The following is a 16,588-nucleotide window of genomic DNA, read 5'->3' on the forward strand; positions in this document are numbered from 1 at the left end:
ACTGCTAGGAAACACAACCTCGTCCCCACCCTCCCTCCTGTGTTCCATTTCCTGCAGGGCAGCTAGGCCAGTCCTGGGTAATCATTAACCAGCACAAGCCATTGTGCAGTGAGTGGCTGCCGATTGTTCACGCATCAGACCTCAGGGGTGATGTTGCCTCTAGGGTCTCCCTTCACTGTTGGGAATGAGGAACACACGGAGAACATGTTTTAGGATCTCCCTAGAAATGGAACATAGTAAATTAATCTGGCCATTTCAGCCAGAACTACTCTCCGAGATACTGCGGATGTTAATGTCTTGAGTTAAAGCTGTGAGCTGTGAATTGAATGTAACCTAATCAGTAGAGTATCCCCCTTAGGCCCACGAGGACAAAATATATGCAAATGTTATGGAGAAAAGGTGCATGTGGCTAAGTGAGACAAAGAATTCATGAGGACCAAGGAAACATTCTCCAAAATTATAAGGAGGAGAAGCAACAGTGTGGGTTACCCCAGAGCAAATGCATAAAGGTTTTAAATTGCAACACCAAGAGAAGAAAACACAAACATTTTAAAGTGGGTTGACTTTTGCCCCAATTCTGAACCATGCTGATAAATAAAATAAAGCGGCTAATTAACATGACTTGGGCTTTAGCAGCACACCGCCCTATGAGTCATTTTATGGTGTTTTTTAACAAGCAAGGTCATTAATCCAAGATAGCACAAACCAAATAAATAATTTAGACAGCAGCCTACTGCACGTGTTTCAGGGTACCCTGCCTGACCTTTGAAAGACACAGCCCCTTCACGTGACGAATGCAGGCCAGGGAGAATGAAGTCACAGCAGAGGCCAAGGTTAGGAGGGGAAGAAAGTTGCCAGTACCAGGTCCCCTCTGTCCTCTTGTTCCCCTGGCTTAACCACAGGTGGCAGAACTCACAACCTCCTTACCCCAGCTGAAGGAAGGCTCTTCAGTCAGGGCACTGACTGACAGGGAAGAAGAACACATTCACCCATACAGTCACACTGCAGAAATTTACCTGTATAGAGCACTACATAATCATCTACGTGATTTGAGCTCTGTTGGAAATTTTAGCTAATAGGTAAGAGTTCTAAATGAGCTAGCTTCGACTCATTGAATGGCAGCTAAGTCACACTTCAAATCTAATTGTCATTCATTAGAAAAATATGGGCCTCAGTCTTCTCCTCTGTAAAATGGATGCAGTAACAGGGCTGAAAATTATATCCCAGAGAGAATGCTCAGCAGGTAAAAGTACTTGTTGCCCTTGCAGAAGACCAGAGTTTAATTCCCAGCATCGACATTGTTGTCTCACAATTGTCTATGGCTCTAGTCCTAGATGACCCAAACCCCTCTTCTGGCCCTTACAGACAGTAGGCATGTACATGGTACACATGCATGCATTCAGGCAAAATGCTCATATACATAATAAAATTGATAAATCCTTTAAAAAATGAAAAAGGAAAGGCAAGAGTGTTGTTCTCACATACTTAAATGGGCCTGGTTTGACATAGATTATGTTCAATGAATCTTGGCTGTTACTATTAATAACAGTACCACAAAACATCAGAATACCTTGAGAATGTGGACCCTGACTGTCAACGTGACTGATGTCTTCATTTTGACAACCTTCAGTTGTAGGTACCTGAACCAAGGCTATTAGGTGGGGCAAAGACAAGTGTGTGCACTGGTCAATAAAGCAGGCTAAACATGTGATCCTGAGACAAACAAGGGCCAGACCCCACCTCACTTGAGCCTGCTTGAGGAATAGTGCTACCTGTGAATAATATCACCAATTTGTCATCTAGCAAGCACAACTTGTGGAAAAAAAAAAAAAAAACCTGCTCAGTTAGCAAAGCTCCAAAGGTGTTTATTATTCAAAGAACATGATGTTCATGGAATCTCTATATTCTGTATTATTTCTTATAGTTGCATATATATGTATGTATATATATGTGTGTGTGTATGTATATGTGTGTGTATATATATGTATAGGTGTATATGTATTATATACATATGTATACACACATATACATATTCAAAATTCAAAAGGAAAATTGCCAACTTCCAACTTGATTCAAAAGGGATCTGGAGACAACATACCTGACCTGGAACTTTCTTTCACATTAAAATCTGAGATGCTCAGGTTTGTAGCTGGTCAGTAAATTCAAAGCAGGAGTATAACCCCATGTGTCATTTCCCAAGTTCATCCTTACTATTTCCTTAGCCCTTACCAAATGCTAGGAGGCCTTCTATCTCTTTTCCTATGTCATACAAAAGTACAGTAATAAGTTCTTTAAAAAAAAAAAAAAAAAAAAAAAAAAAGCCAGGCAGTGGTAGTGCACGCCTTTAATCCCAGCACATGGGAGGCAGAGGCAGGCAGATTTCCGAGTTCGAAGCCAGCCTGGTCTACAGAATGAGTTCCGGGATAGCCAGGGCTACACAGAGAAACCCTGTCTCAAAAAAAAAAAAAAAAAAAAAAAAGTATTTATTTTATGTATGTGAACATACTGTCACTTTCTTCAGACACACCAGAAGGGGGCATCAGATCCCATTATATGATTGTGAGCTACCATGTGGTTGCTGGGAATTGAACTCAGGACCTCTGGAAGAGCAGTCAATGTTCTTAACCACTGAGCCATCTCTCCAGTTCTGGTAATAAGTTCTTAATGTTGGCCCCTTGTCTATTACTAGCATGTGGCATGCCACACCAAAGTCTTATAGAGTGAAATGACAACAGAACTGGGTCATCCCCAGCTTTGGCTGCCAGGAGCTCAAATCAAGGTACCAGTAGGGTCATGTGACTCTTGCTGGGAAAGTCCTCCTGATTTTCCCCCACTTCTAGTAGCTCAAGGCTCCTTGGCTTGTAGGCACATCACACAGCCTTGTCACACTCTCTGGAGATCTTTGCACCATCTTCCCAATCTATGTGTCTCTACATCCGACTTCCCCTTTCAGAAAAATCTGTGGTTACCAGGGGTTAGGACCCATCCAAACAAACTCATCTTAAATCAATTGCTTTGTTAAGATCGTATTTTAAATAAGGTCATATACTGAAGCATCAGAAACTAAGATCTCAGTATGTCTTTGGACAACACAGTTCAGCTTTTAACCCAGCATAGTAGGCAAGCAATAAACATCTTTTCACTAACAGGTGAGCTAAATGAATAGTTACTAGCATTGTGTGACCAGATATTTTGGAAGGCCCTACCTGAGATACTACATGTTATTGGGGAAACTTAGTTTTTAGTTATATTAATAAAGCATTTAAGAACGGGTTCAGAAGAAACCTCGAGAATAATTTTATTAGTGTTCAAAGGAAAAAACTGCAAGCAGACAAGCTGTAAATCTGAGCGGTTTCTAGAAGAACAATATAATAAATACGTTGACACATTGTTAAATGTAATCCCCATCTCAAGGGAGGAAATCTAAACTTGGAGAGTTACAGATGGAGGAAAAGGTAGGGCTGAGACTTGAACCCAGAGCCACAGCATTTTTAGGTAAGTTCCATCTATCACACTGAGTAAAGTTGGTAAGCTTTCTTATTATCTTCTGTTTGAGTTTTGATTCAGGAGTTAATGGTTAGGGTTTTTTGTTTGTTGTTTTTGTTTTCTTAAAGTATATCATTATCTTTACATTGTAGGAGGAAAGACATATGAAAATGCTGATTGCAAAATTCAACAGTAACTTGCTTGTCAATGGCCATTAATCAATCCATAATCAATTTATAAACCCTCTGCTAAACAATTAACTTGTTAGAAAATGTATAAGAAAGACAATTCCAGTTAGGACAGATATTTGCCAATAGTTAGGATATAAACAATACAACATTTGTGTTCAAAGGACTAGCTCATAGCTCTCTAATTGCAACATGACTATTTTATATGTAATGAACTTCCCTAGAAATCAACCCCCTGGGATTCTTAGGTAATTGAGAATCGGCCCTTTCTGCCTGATTCACAAAACAATCAGTCTGACTGATAATTAATGAAAAATCTAATAGGGGAGTGTGATTGTAAGACAGCAGGTTACAAATAAACAATCAATAAAATTGCTGTGGGTTCAATTATGTACTTGTTCTTGATGCTATGCAATTTTGGAAAGGGGCAAGACGATGGGGTCTTATAATGAACCATCCTTTAACAATTTGCCTATGTATGGAAATCATAGCTTTATTGAAGTCTTATTAGTGTCCGTTTCCTTAGGCAGGTTGAAAACCAAGTCCCACGTCATGCAAATCCACAAAAGAAGGGCACAGAGATGCCAAAATAGCTACCCAGTGGCACGGAGTTATAAGACATGCAGAATTAAGGATTGCCCATCTGCAGGTTCAACTCCTACATCAGAAGTTTAATAAACTCTGAGACTGACAGCGTGGATACAGCTCATAAGCACTTGCAAAGATCATCGTCTACAAGACCTGAACGATCCCCTGACTCTTCTGCCTGGTAGTGCGATGCCTTCAATAGCTCTCAAGAGTAAACATCCCACTTTAAGCCATACATTCGAGGTAAATGCTTACACCCTAAGGGAATTTAAAACAAATCCATTCTTCACATGCTCTAGGGGTATTATACTTACCCAAGAAGTAAAAGTGACTTTTCTGCCCTCCCTCTTCCCCCCCTCCCCTTGCCTCCACCCCTGCTGCCCTGATTGGCCACATTCCTCCGAAGCAGCAATAATGCAGTCCCCATCCCTCCTAAGGAACCTGCTGCTATTTTGAATGTAATTGCCAGCCCCCTGCAGAGAATGCAGCCTTAAAGCAGCAGCTAGGCTTTCCCGTAGAGACTAGGCAGAGAATACTGAAGGCTGATCTGGAGCTGTAAAGACCTGTTCAAATAATGAACTTTATTTCTTCAGATGAAAATAGAAACCTTTCAAATTAAGGTCTTGATTCTCAGTTCCAATCTTCTCCAAGGACCAGAGTTAAATTTTTCAGCCTAGCTTATGTAACAAGACCTAAATGTGATCCACTAAGAATGTTCCTAAACCATGGACGAAGCTTATAATTCCCACACAACCTACATACTTTGCAGCCTCCAGACAGATCCACTCCCAATATTCCTATCTTCTTAAACAATCAGTGCCCCACCCCACCAGCATACCTTTCCTTGGCGAGGTGAACTAAACTAACCTATAATCAGCCAATATCAATGCATGCCCCATGCCATGGGACTCTTTTACCTTCTGGGGTTTTGCTTCCTCATGCAATGTCATGGGTTTTGTAGATCTACAAGACTGCTGAAACTTGATTAAAGTAGACTGGTCTATAGAGAGGAGCACACTTGCTTTCAGGGGCATCAAACACCTATACTTACAGTTTCCATGATGCAGATTGCCAAGAGGATGTTCTGCATGTTTGTATTTTAAGTGATAAGGAAATGTATGTGCTGTGAGCTGCCATGACAGAAGGGAACTTTGATGACATAAATGTCTCCAGAAAGATGATAGAATTGGCCCTTTCATAGAGCAAAGCTGCCAAGGAACTGAATGAGTGGGGGCAGTGTCAGCTTTAGTGAAACACAGTCTGCCCTATAAATTAGGCGAATCACTTTCTCTTATAACTGTACTTTAGAAATTGATTTTTATATTAAAATGGACAGATGGATAGGGCATTCAATTAACATGCATCACCTTTATCTTCTTTGGTTCAAATTAGCCCCCCCACCCCCCGTTTAAAAGCTCTGGGCACCACAGAAAATGAATTTAACAAGTCATTTGAACATCTCTAATGCCTGATTAGAATAAAAATCACTGTGCTTTTTTCTACTAAAAGCACCAGAATGATATCTAAAAGGTTTTTTGTTTTCATTCTTTCTTTCTTTGTTTATGTCCTTCTGGTACTCAGAAGACTGAAAGGAACTCCGAATCTTCCACATCCTCAAAGCAGTTTTCATGAACAATCTGAGATGTACCCACTTTTTAAGAGACAATCTACTTATTCATAAGTGTGTCTGTTTAGCAGCCGCTCAGTGCCCTGCAGTATAGAAGATGAGCAGATAGCAACCTGCTCTCTGAGATCATACAACAGAGAGAACCCACAGAGATGAACTTGATTCCAGTGCTGTGTGTGTGTGTGTGTGTCACTATAACTATAGAAAAAGCAAGCTAGAGGCCGAGACAAAGACAGCTGCACCGTTACCATGGAACCAAGATAGTCAGTCCTCCATGAAGAAATAACACTGGAGCAGAGGCCAGTGTGAATGAAACACAGAACATCATCAAGTCCCAGGAAGAACATCTCAGGCAAGAGAAACAGACAGGGCAAGGATGCTGGGGGCCAATACAGTTCCTTAAGAGAAGACTGGCCTGGCTGAGTAGTGGGGACCTTGAATGGGAGGAAGTCAGAAAGGAAGCCAGAGTTCATGTGGATTTTTGACTGGCATCATAAAACTGAATTTGAACAATTAAATGATGTTTACAAAAAATACCACCAGAAGCTGTTAAAGAGTCTTGAAAAGAGAAACAGCTTACGTGATCTGCTTTGTCTTCTAAAATAATATTCCAACCAACAGGAATTTAAATCTCTTTTGGTTTTTTTGTTTCCTTTCAATGTTATTTTTGTTTTGTTTGTTTGTTTGTTGAGATAAAGTCTTGTTACATAGCTCAGTCTGCCCTGAAGTTTCCATGCCCCTGCCTCCACTTAGGCCCAACTCCCTCCTACTCCCAAGCTTACCTTCGGCTCACAAGTACAGTCAACTCTTATTCAAGTAGCCAGTCCTTCACTTCCAGTCCTAGCCAATAACTCCTCAGCTGGATGTTTAGCTTGTATCCTTGCCTTAGTTTTCCCCACAGTCCAGTCTGGCTAGAAGAAATTTTGGTTTTCAAACCAGTCCAGGATATTTTTCTTACTTTAGGAAGGACTTTTGTTCCCTTACTGCATAGGTTAAAGTTCAAATCTGTCAAACTGTAATTAAACATTTCTTAATACAGTCACAATAGTATCAAATAAAAAAATAAAAAATTATACTACAATAAATGCTTTTCTATATTTATCCCCTATATGTGCTCCATTCATTCTTTATCTATACTTCTCCCTCCTTAGATTGAGCTTCCCTTTAACATCAGCATATAACACACATAGAATGCTTGTCGTTTGGCGTGTAAATTCAGAACCTCCTTCCTGAGGCCTCTTTCATTGACACCAGCCCAGAATGTCCAGAGTAAACACAAGCACCACAAACTTCTATGGCTTCTGAGATATCAATTGCACACTTTATGCAATTATGTGGTATTCTCGAACAACTGATCAGTGCCCCCAAGGTCACTAATACTTACACAGCCAACTCAATAGCTTGCACACACAGCAATACTTACAACCACTTGCAGTCATTTAAACGAAGGAAAAGCAAAAGCTTTGCCAGTCCTGGCTCCTTATTTTATGTGTAGAAAAAGAGTTCCCGCCTAGATCTCCTGGCTCTTTCCAAAGCATGTGGATTGGACCAAACAATACATTGCTGTCCCTTGTCTATCATCACACTCTTCGAGGTATTAAGCTAAACATTTCCATTGCATCCAGTCGTTTCTCTTTAGACCCCAATACGTCCGTCAGTTGAGCAGGTGACCACCAATTATGCGTACAATTGCAATTCTCAGTTACGAATGAGAGACACCAGATCTGGATGGTGATATCAAAGGGAAACAAGTAGACGGCGAATAACTCCCAGTGTTGATTGGGGCTCGAGAGTGGACGGAGCACTGTGTACCAGGTTTAGGAGTCAGGCTTTCTAGTCCTGAGTTCAGCATGGAATACAGTCCTGCTCAGCAATACACTACAGCGGTTGTCTCTACCCAGAGCCAGCCTGGATAGATTCAAAGATCCTACCCAGCCACTGTGACAGCTTTAAAATGGGCATCAAGATGTGGGGAAAGGAAATGTTTAGACCTTCCAATTTCCCAAGTAGCTAAACTATTTAGGAAGACTGTTTAGGAATTTCAAGTAGTAGACTATTATGAAAGAGAGAGAAGACATCTAGGAAATGTCATGCTTTCTTCCACTGACCTTAATGAGAATGGAGCAAACTGTCTACCCTGACCCCATGTCTGCTTAGAACGCTGGCATGAAGGAGAAAAGGAATATCACTGGTGAGGGGATGAGACAGCGGGAGAGTGTGGCTGCCTTGGAAGGCGTTCACGACGGACTCCACACGGGTCAAGGGTACATCGTCTCTAAGGCCATGCATGAGGTTTGGTGCAATTCCTGCCAGCCAACTCCCTCTGTCTTTCAGAGGGCAACTAGTTCTGAGCACTAGATACACACACACACACACACACACACACACACACACACACATACACACACACAAAAGCAGGTTAGAATTAAGAGTCCTCTCAAGAACAGCAAGCATGGCAGACAACAGAATGTTCCCCGAGTGCTCTGTGCTCAATTATTATCAGTAATGATAAGGAAAAGATATTTTTTCTCTACTGCATGCTGCATTTTCCCAGGGACTTTGTTTATATTGTCTCACGTATTCATTGGAAGGATATGTTTGTTTGTTTTTTTTTTTTTTCTTTCCATATTTTAGTGGAAAAGGTTGAGAAGTTCAGAGAAGGTGAACATTTGAATGGGCATTCAACAAGGACTGTAGATCGAGAGTCAGAATACAAAAGAAAGCCCTGGCTCCAGTACACATAGGTCCGAAGCTTTTAGCACACCATTGTAATGTCTGTGCCTTAGTGGCTTCATCTGGAATATGGGAGACTGATGGTTACTACTTGTTCTACCTCATATGGAGGAATACCTGGGAAAGAATCTTAGAAAATGTAGCTATGAGTATACAACAAACTATTCAAATGTGCCTTAGTGATTATTGTAATGATGATACGTAAGACAAACAACCGAAGATAAGCAGAATACAGACACATGCACAAAGCCATGACTGTGCGTGGGGTGCCGTGGGCTAGGCAAAGAGATTCTACAATGCAGCTTTGTCCTGATTTGGAATATAGCTGTATGCATGTATGAAAAGTGTCTTGAGAGACTGGGCCCAATAGGATCTGAAATGTAGGGTATAATTTTGTCGCCACCTTACAGTTACGGGGATGAATGAAATAAAATCATTGAATTTAAAGTCAATCTCGTTACTCGTGATGGATTGGCTGCCTGACAACATTTTGAAACTGCCAGAGGTAGCAAAGTTACATTTATATAACTTTAAAACTGTCAGAAAAGTGAAGAGTAAAATTAAGTTTGTTCCTTTTTACAACTACAGGTGGAGGTAAATTGCACTGCCGGGTGAACGAGAGGCATGTGACAGCTCTAATATTACAGACGAGAAGCTTTATGAATACTGAAAGTTTGTGTACAGAGAATGATTTTTCTCCTCCTTGGTAGGATTATAGAAAGCTGATGGATTACAGATCAGAGCCAAAAGAGAAAAGTGGAACCAGCAACAATATAATAACCACTCAGCAGAAGTACAGATGCAAGAAAAGATTTGTTTCAATTTCGTTTGTTTCAATTTCCAGACATTACTATTTGAAGGAGATGTGGAAATAGGAGTATCAGAGCTGATGTTTACATAGAATTACTTCCAATTTACATATCTCAAGTCCTCTTTCATGATAGGAGTTTATGAATCATACAGCATGATCATTTATTTATAAATATAGTACAATGCACTTTTAAATATTCCTCCTAAACATCAAAAGTTATGTTTGCATCTATACTCCCTTTTCTCTCAAATCATAAACAAGAGATATCCTTTTCCTTTACAAAGACCATGTTTATACACATGGATGCTGTATCCCAAGCCCTTTAACCCTTCAGCTACTCTTTGGTAGCGTCAGTCTTCAAGATTTTCTCCTTCAACTTTCCACAGCATTTAGTACTTGCAATTCTTTGTTCCTCTCTTGTCTCATAACATGCTTGTTTTTGGCTTTGCCTTAACCCACTTTGATGCCAATCCTCTTCCATCTGATATTAAATATTCCAGATACTCTTTCTCATGTTAGATTCTCTCTGTAGGCAATCTACTTACAAAATTTGCTCATTTGTAAACCTCAGTGTTTGAAATATTACTAAAAAAAAAAAAAATCACCTTAAAACCCCAACTCTTCTTTAAGGCTTTAGAACTGCACAGTCCACTAACTTCTTGGTGTATTCCCTTGATGCCCAAGGTTTTTGTTTTTAATATTTCAAAAATCAATTGTTAATCTCCCCACCAAATGTGACTTAATGTACAAAGCCACCATCAAGTCTATGGACTCTAGAATATAAATCACTCAAATCAAAAACTCCATCCACTCAAGCTGAAACCAACAGAACCCTTGACCTGGGCAGCGACAGTGGCCTCCGAGCTGATTCTCCTCTCATCCCCAGTGCTTTCTACACAGAATAGGAGGGGTGATTTTTAATGTATCACCAATCATGTCACTCCTTATTTAAACACTTTCCAAATGCTAAGTACCACACAGGACAAAGCCTTCAGCACCAAGAGTTCGTATTTATACATGTGATTGCTGTTGTCCTGTTTGTCCTAACTGTTGGCTGCTCTCAACTCTCTTCCACTTGTTCACCCATGGCTTATACATCTATGTCCCAAATTCTGAAATGATTCTCACCTTTTCAGTTATGTCTATTCTTTAAGTTAAGAATGAACGTTTATATCCATAGGCAAGAATTTTCTGAGTCTACCTTCAGTCTAGGCTAGAAACCCCCATATAAATTTCTGTAACATTTCTTTCATGAAACTCAACTCTGTCACCATGCAAAAGGGCAAAATATCCATTCACATCTTTTTTGCACTTTCATTTTATGTGGGCACCAGTTGTGCCATATTCTTGACCAGTCTTTGTTGCCAATGCAAACTGCCATAGGAGATAATCAAGTAGGATTTGTTAGACCAACAAATCCAACAAGAATGCGTTTCCCAGGAATTGTTCTCTTATGATACGTTTTAACAGTGGAAGTGGGAGGTGTGCATCCCAGCGGCTTTTAAAGACATCAAAATGCAGAGATCCTAGAAGAAAAGTTATTGATTCAAAAGTAAGTAATAAAATAAATTGCAGGTGGAAATCAATATGCTCAATTACATTTTGATAAAACACAATAGTTGACTACAACTTCACACATCTCATACATAGTTACATATAAATGTCTAATTTATAAAAGGAGTAAATTTTGATGCATAGGGTACAGTTTCAAAGATTAAGATTATCCTGGGATTACATTATCATTTAAGTGCCCCTAGAATCTCTACCCTACTGAATAAAAATATTAAAAGAAAATGTCTATGTTACTAGGTTACATCAAATAAATTGATGATACCTTGAAAGTATTTCAGATTCAATACTCTACTTCTCTTTTAAATGTTATAGTCTATATTGACAAAGCCTAATTCTGAAATAATCCCAAATATAAAATAATTGAGTTGCATGTACACAATCAGATAGATTATGACAAATATATTCCAGTTTAATAAGGTACCAAAAGATATTGTTGAACATCAGAGTTTTAGAAAAATCTAATTTAAAATAAATTAAAAATTTAAAAACAAATACTTAATGCTATTTTATTTTCAATATTACAGTTTTAACAAACTGAATGCATTCTAGATTGAAAAATGTTTTTCTCTACATTTTTACATTTAAAATGTGATTTCATAAACGTGTTTGACATGGTTTGGTACTAGATAGATGAACTTGTGGCAGCAATTTCTTCATAACTAGAATTGTTAGCTACAAGTTATAAACCATGTAGACCCTGAGGACAACAGAAATAATATTCTTAGTATACAGTAAGATTTAGCAAAAATCATTTGGTCCTTTAAACCCTATGCCAGAATTAACTTGAGCCTATGGATGTGAGATCTAGATCAAGAAAGCAAGTGGCAGAGTTAGTATTTGAAAGCAAGAGTTCTGATCCTGGAAGCCATGCTCTTAAGCCTTTTGTGGCACTGTCCTTGGAAGTATACTAGTTGAGCACCCGAGATTCTGTATTCAGACCCTCACAAAGCCTTTATGACGGCATGACCAGAATAAATACACCTTTCTTCATGGACTCTGTTTGTGAAAGTGTGACGCACACAGTATGTGGAATCCTATTCCTCTGGATGCTCTCATTATCATCATTCTACAGCAACTGATTTGGTGGGTGTGCAGGTGCCGCCCCGACCTTTGGCTCTTACTATGTGGAGACAGTACCAAGAAGTTATAGCTAGCAGGTCCCCAAACGAACCAACCTGAGACAGCTCTGTCTTCGGTGTGCTTGGTAGAACAAATGTCCTTGTGATTAAGGTTACTATCAATTGGCTAAAGTGGCAATTACATTTTAAAGAGAAAATTATTTATTAGCATATTCTTTTACCTACTATCACTCCTGTCTTCTATGTCATGTCCCCAAATTATATTAAATCATTAGCGTCAGTTTTTGCAAATTTCTTAAAAAATAAAAAAAAATTAAAAGTGGAATTATTCTCTTATTCAGTCTCCTACAAGGATTTTGCCATTTTCAAATATAATATGCATAAAGACAAGAAATACAGATTTTTGTATTCACATTACTATAACCTTACACACACTTCGGAAGCATTTGTCATTTTATTGTGTACATTTCACATGCAATATAAGCATTGCTTTTCTTATCTTTAGGACTATTTATATAAGAAAACAATATAGCTACATATTTCTAATTTTGATTATTTTCTGAAGGCCTACCAAAATGATGCCAAATGTTAATTCTTAAAAATCCAGCCCACCTATAATCTTTGTCTGTAATATTTAGCTCCACACAGGAGTGAGTGGGTAGTGACGGTGACATCATGCACAGTTTTCTGAACTCCAGAATGATTTTTTTAAGATTACATTTGCCGTGTTAATAACAGTATCAATGGTTCACAAATTATTAACTGCCAATATTGCCCTCAATTCCTTGCCCTCAATTCCTTGCTGTCTCATACACTGATGTAAAATTTCTCTACTTCTCATCTCCACCACATGTGATCACTCTAAGTTGAATGGGTCAAGCCAGCCAAAAAATACGTAGAGGCTCTAAGTTTTCATACCAAAGTGTGAAGCCAGCACTCCGCCTGCAACCCTTCTTTAGACGACAAAGGGGTACTTCCAGCACACACTGGAACTCTACCCCCAAACTGCCTGTGTCTAGGGCCTGCCAACGCTCATCCATTAAAGTTCCTGTGGAGGAACATGAGGAGTACCCAGTTATCTATGTCCTGTTCTCATGATGAGTTAAGACATTAAAAAAAAAAAAAAAGTCCTTCAACTAGTACTACTGCTTCCTCAAGTACAGTTTGCTCTAATGAAAATTTTTTTGTTTCAATATGTTGGGTAAATCTTTTCCAAAACTGTAGCTAAATGTATTATCTACTGTTTCTTATAGGGAAATCAAGGAACTCTTCACCTTAGCATCAAGAAGCTTTGTCCATTCTTAAGCAAATGGGTCTAGTTTCATTGTGTTAGCTACAGAGAATTGCCTCAGTTGTCATAATAGATCTGCGCCTTGGCAGCTAGGAATCAAAGATTTACGTTTGCAGTTCAGTTCTCATGACTAGTTTTCTCACAACCCCCTCGCGCTAAATCAATCTTCCCATCTTCTCTGCCACACTAATGGATACAGAACAAGCTCCTGAGTGACACTGACTCACTACCCCATGAGGTCATTGATCGAAAGGTGATGAAACAAGTCCCTTCAAGAGGCCCTTGTGCTGAGATGTTTAAGAGGATAACAGCTTCTCATTAATAACTGGCTTGCTATAGAAATGAAGATCTTCACCCAGCGTCTTACCTTAGCATGTGTTCCCATCCATTTGTCCCTTCTCTCAGATGACTTCAGTTAATAGTCATTGCTCTAAACCAAGAGTTGGAAAATAATCTACAGAACCAGAGAGTACATAGTAAAGACTTCTGGCTTTGTAGGTCATAAAATCTCAGTTGCTGCTATCTAATTGTACCATTGCAACATCGAAAACGAACATAGACAAATATATAAACTAATGAATGCCCCAGTACAACCTTATTTACAAAAACATGCTAGAAGCTAAATCTAGACAAGTGTGTAGTTCAGTGCAATGATTAATATTGGATATAAATTTTACAGGCTATAGACTCAATTAAGGAAGAGCCCTCTGAAGGTCTTGAGAGAATTTCTAGATTGAGTTGATTGTAGTAAGAAGAACCATTCTAAATGTAGGTAGCATTATTTATTCCATGGGCTGCCATCTGGGACTCAACAGGAGGAGATAACTAGCTAAGCATTAGGACTCATGGCCCTCTGCCTTCTGATTGTGAGTGCGATGTGACCAGGGAGCGTGTTCCACTGCTGTGCCCTCCTTCCTTTCTTGTTGTGGATTGGCTCCTCAAACCATGAGCCAAAACAAATCCTCTGTTGTTCTTTGGCACAGCAACGAGAAAAAAAAAAATTGGATACGCTGATTTCTGATTCAAACGATTTTAAAAACATGCTTTTAACATCTAGTCTAATATTTGATTGACTTGGGTTCAGTACAGCAAACCATTTTAAAATACTTTATTCAGAAAGAATAAAGTATAACTCCAGAACGAAACAAATGGTGATCTGTACTACAAGCAGGCAAGGTATAATTTATTAAGGTCCTGAATGTTGGAAATGATGTCCAGAACGGAATACTCTACTCCAGGGGGGAAATAACAAACACAACACAAGTGTGGATCTTCACAAGCAAAGGGTCCTTCAAATACCAGGAGCAAGAAGAGATTCTGTTGTAACTGATCCCATCACTCAGGTAGGATTTCACAGGTAGAGGTAAAGGGAATGAGCATTCCGAACAGAGGCACAGTGTAGTGAAAGCAGAGATGCAACTGCCTGCAGTTCTACCGAGATACTGCACAGTTAGGCTGCAGTCTACATAAGTAGAACATAAAATAAGCAGGGAAGAAGTGAAAGGCCATGATCCTAAGGATGCTATCAGGGATGCCAAGCTAAGCAATTAGAGTTTCCAGGGAGTAACAGAGAGAACAATTGAATGTACTGGAGAAGGGAAAGTTGTTGCTGGATCTTCACTGAGAATCAAAGTGAATCTATCAGAACTTACAGGAAAGAAGGAAATCGGACCACAAAGCCTTCAGGAAAATGATGTTCAAGGTAGAGGGAGAAAGAGAGAGAAACATTTTCCCTTGGTGACATACCAAACTACCAACAGGGCTTTCCAAACTGCATACTCTGACCCCAGAGATCTTGATATGGCTTTACTGTTCATGGAGGATCACTGTCTTTGTAAACTATCCTTATAGTTATCTGTGTGCTCCATGGTGGTTAAGGTGGGAAATAAAAATATGTAAAACCCTGATAAGAATGATGGGGCAGTTATTATCTTAACAAAATGGGTCCTAAGGAGAATCGAACAAGTATGGCATCACCCCTAGACAGGGTATCAATAACAGATGAAAGAAATGATTCCACACAAATCTAGTTTGGCAAACCAATGAGTGTAATTGTGGTTACAGGAGCATGGGTCACTGTAAGCATGGGTATATGGGTGGCTTTTCGCTTATGAGAAAAGCCTATTTCTGTGATGTTAAGTACTAATATATCGTTGAGGAAGGGATGTACCTTAGCATCTCATTCTCCTCCTGATAAGCCACTCTCATGCTGTCCCTTGATTGATCATCTAGGGGTTACAGCTCCTCAGAATTATCTGAGAGCTAGTGCTGGGGTGGTACAGTCAAGGCAAAGTGGTCTAGAGGGTTGAGCCAGAGAGCATATGAGTCTGAAGCTTGAAGATTTGAGACTCTAAGTAGAGAAAGTAGGTGCTGTCCAAAAAGAGGTGACCTCACGGTTGTCATTCTGTGTCATTCTGAACTGATATTCAGAGAGAAGCTCAGACTTCAGAGTTGCTCATATTTTGGAAGAGAAACAAAAAGAAATAGTTCACAAAAGGGGGGGGGGAGGCACTGTCCAGATGCCAGGACAATAAGGCTAAATAAAGGGGACCAACAGGGATGAATTAGCCAAAATACTAAGGACTGAAAAACGCACCTTTGGACTGAGGAACGATGTCACCACTCACTCCTGGGAAAAGAGCAGATGGGCTAAAGCAGAACACGGGCTGCAGGGGGTGGAGGCAGAAGCTGGGTGAGGAATTGCAAGTAGTGATTGTAAATCCTCTTGAGAAATTTGGGAGTGGCTTGTTCCTGGGCTACTATAAATAACAGGAATGCAGGAAGCAGGAAGTCAGAAGATGAAAGGGACATCTCGGTGGTAACAGGAGAAGAGTTTGCAAAGGACAGCATTTGGGATTAAACAGCCCTGAGGTTACAAGCATCCCGTGGTATGATGCAAGGCCCTTGAGATGTTTGCCACCCAAAGGTTGAAGGGTGCTGGCTTTAATAGTGGGACAGCTGGCAAGCCATCAGTGTGGAAAGTAGTTTGAGAGCCCCTGAGTGCAAGTCACATGAGAGGTACATGACATGAAATAGCTTAAGCAGATGAGGCTTACATTATGCAGAACCTAAAGCTATGAGAGAAAAACACCAACTTTGATTGACATACTTATGGAAAGGGGGCCATGATAAAGCAATGTGCTAATTGAAATAATGACTACATATTATGAACAAACAGTAGAGATAATGCTTTTTTTTTTTTTTTTTTTTTCT

The sequence above is a fragment of the Mus pahari genome, chromosome 3, assembly GCF_900095145.1.
Source record: "Mus pahari chromosome 3, PAHARI_EIJ_v1.1, whole genome shotgun sequence".
NCBI classification, from domain to species: domain Eukaryota; kingdom Metazoa; phylum Chordata; class Mammalia; order Rodentia; family Muridae; genus Mus; species Mus pahari.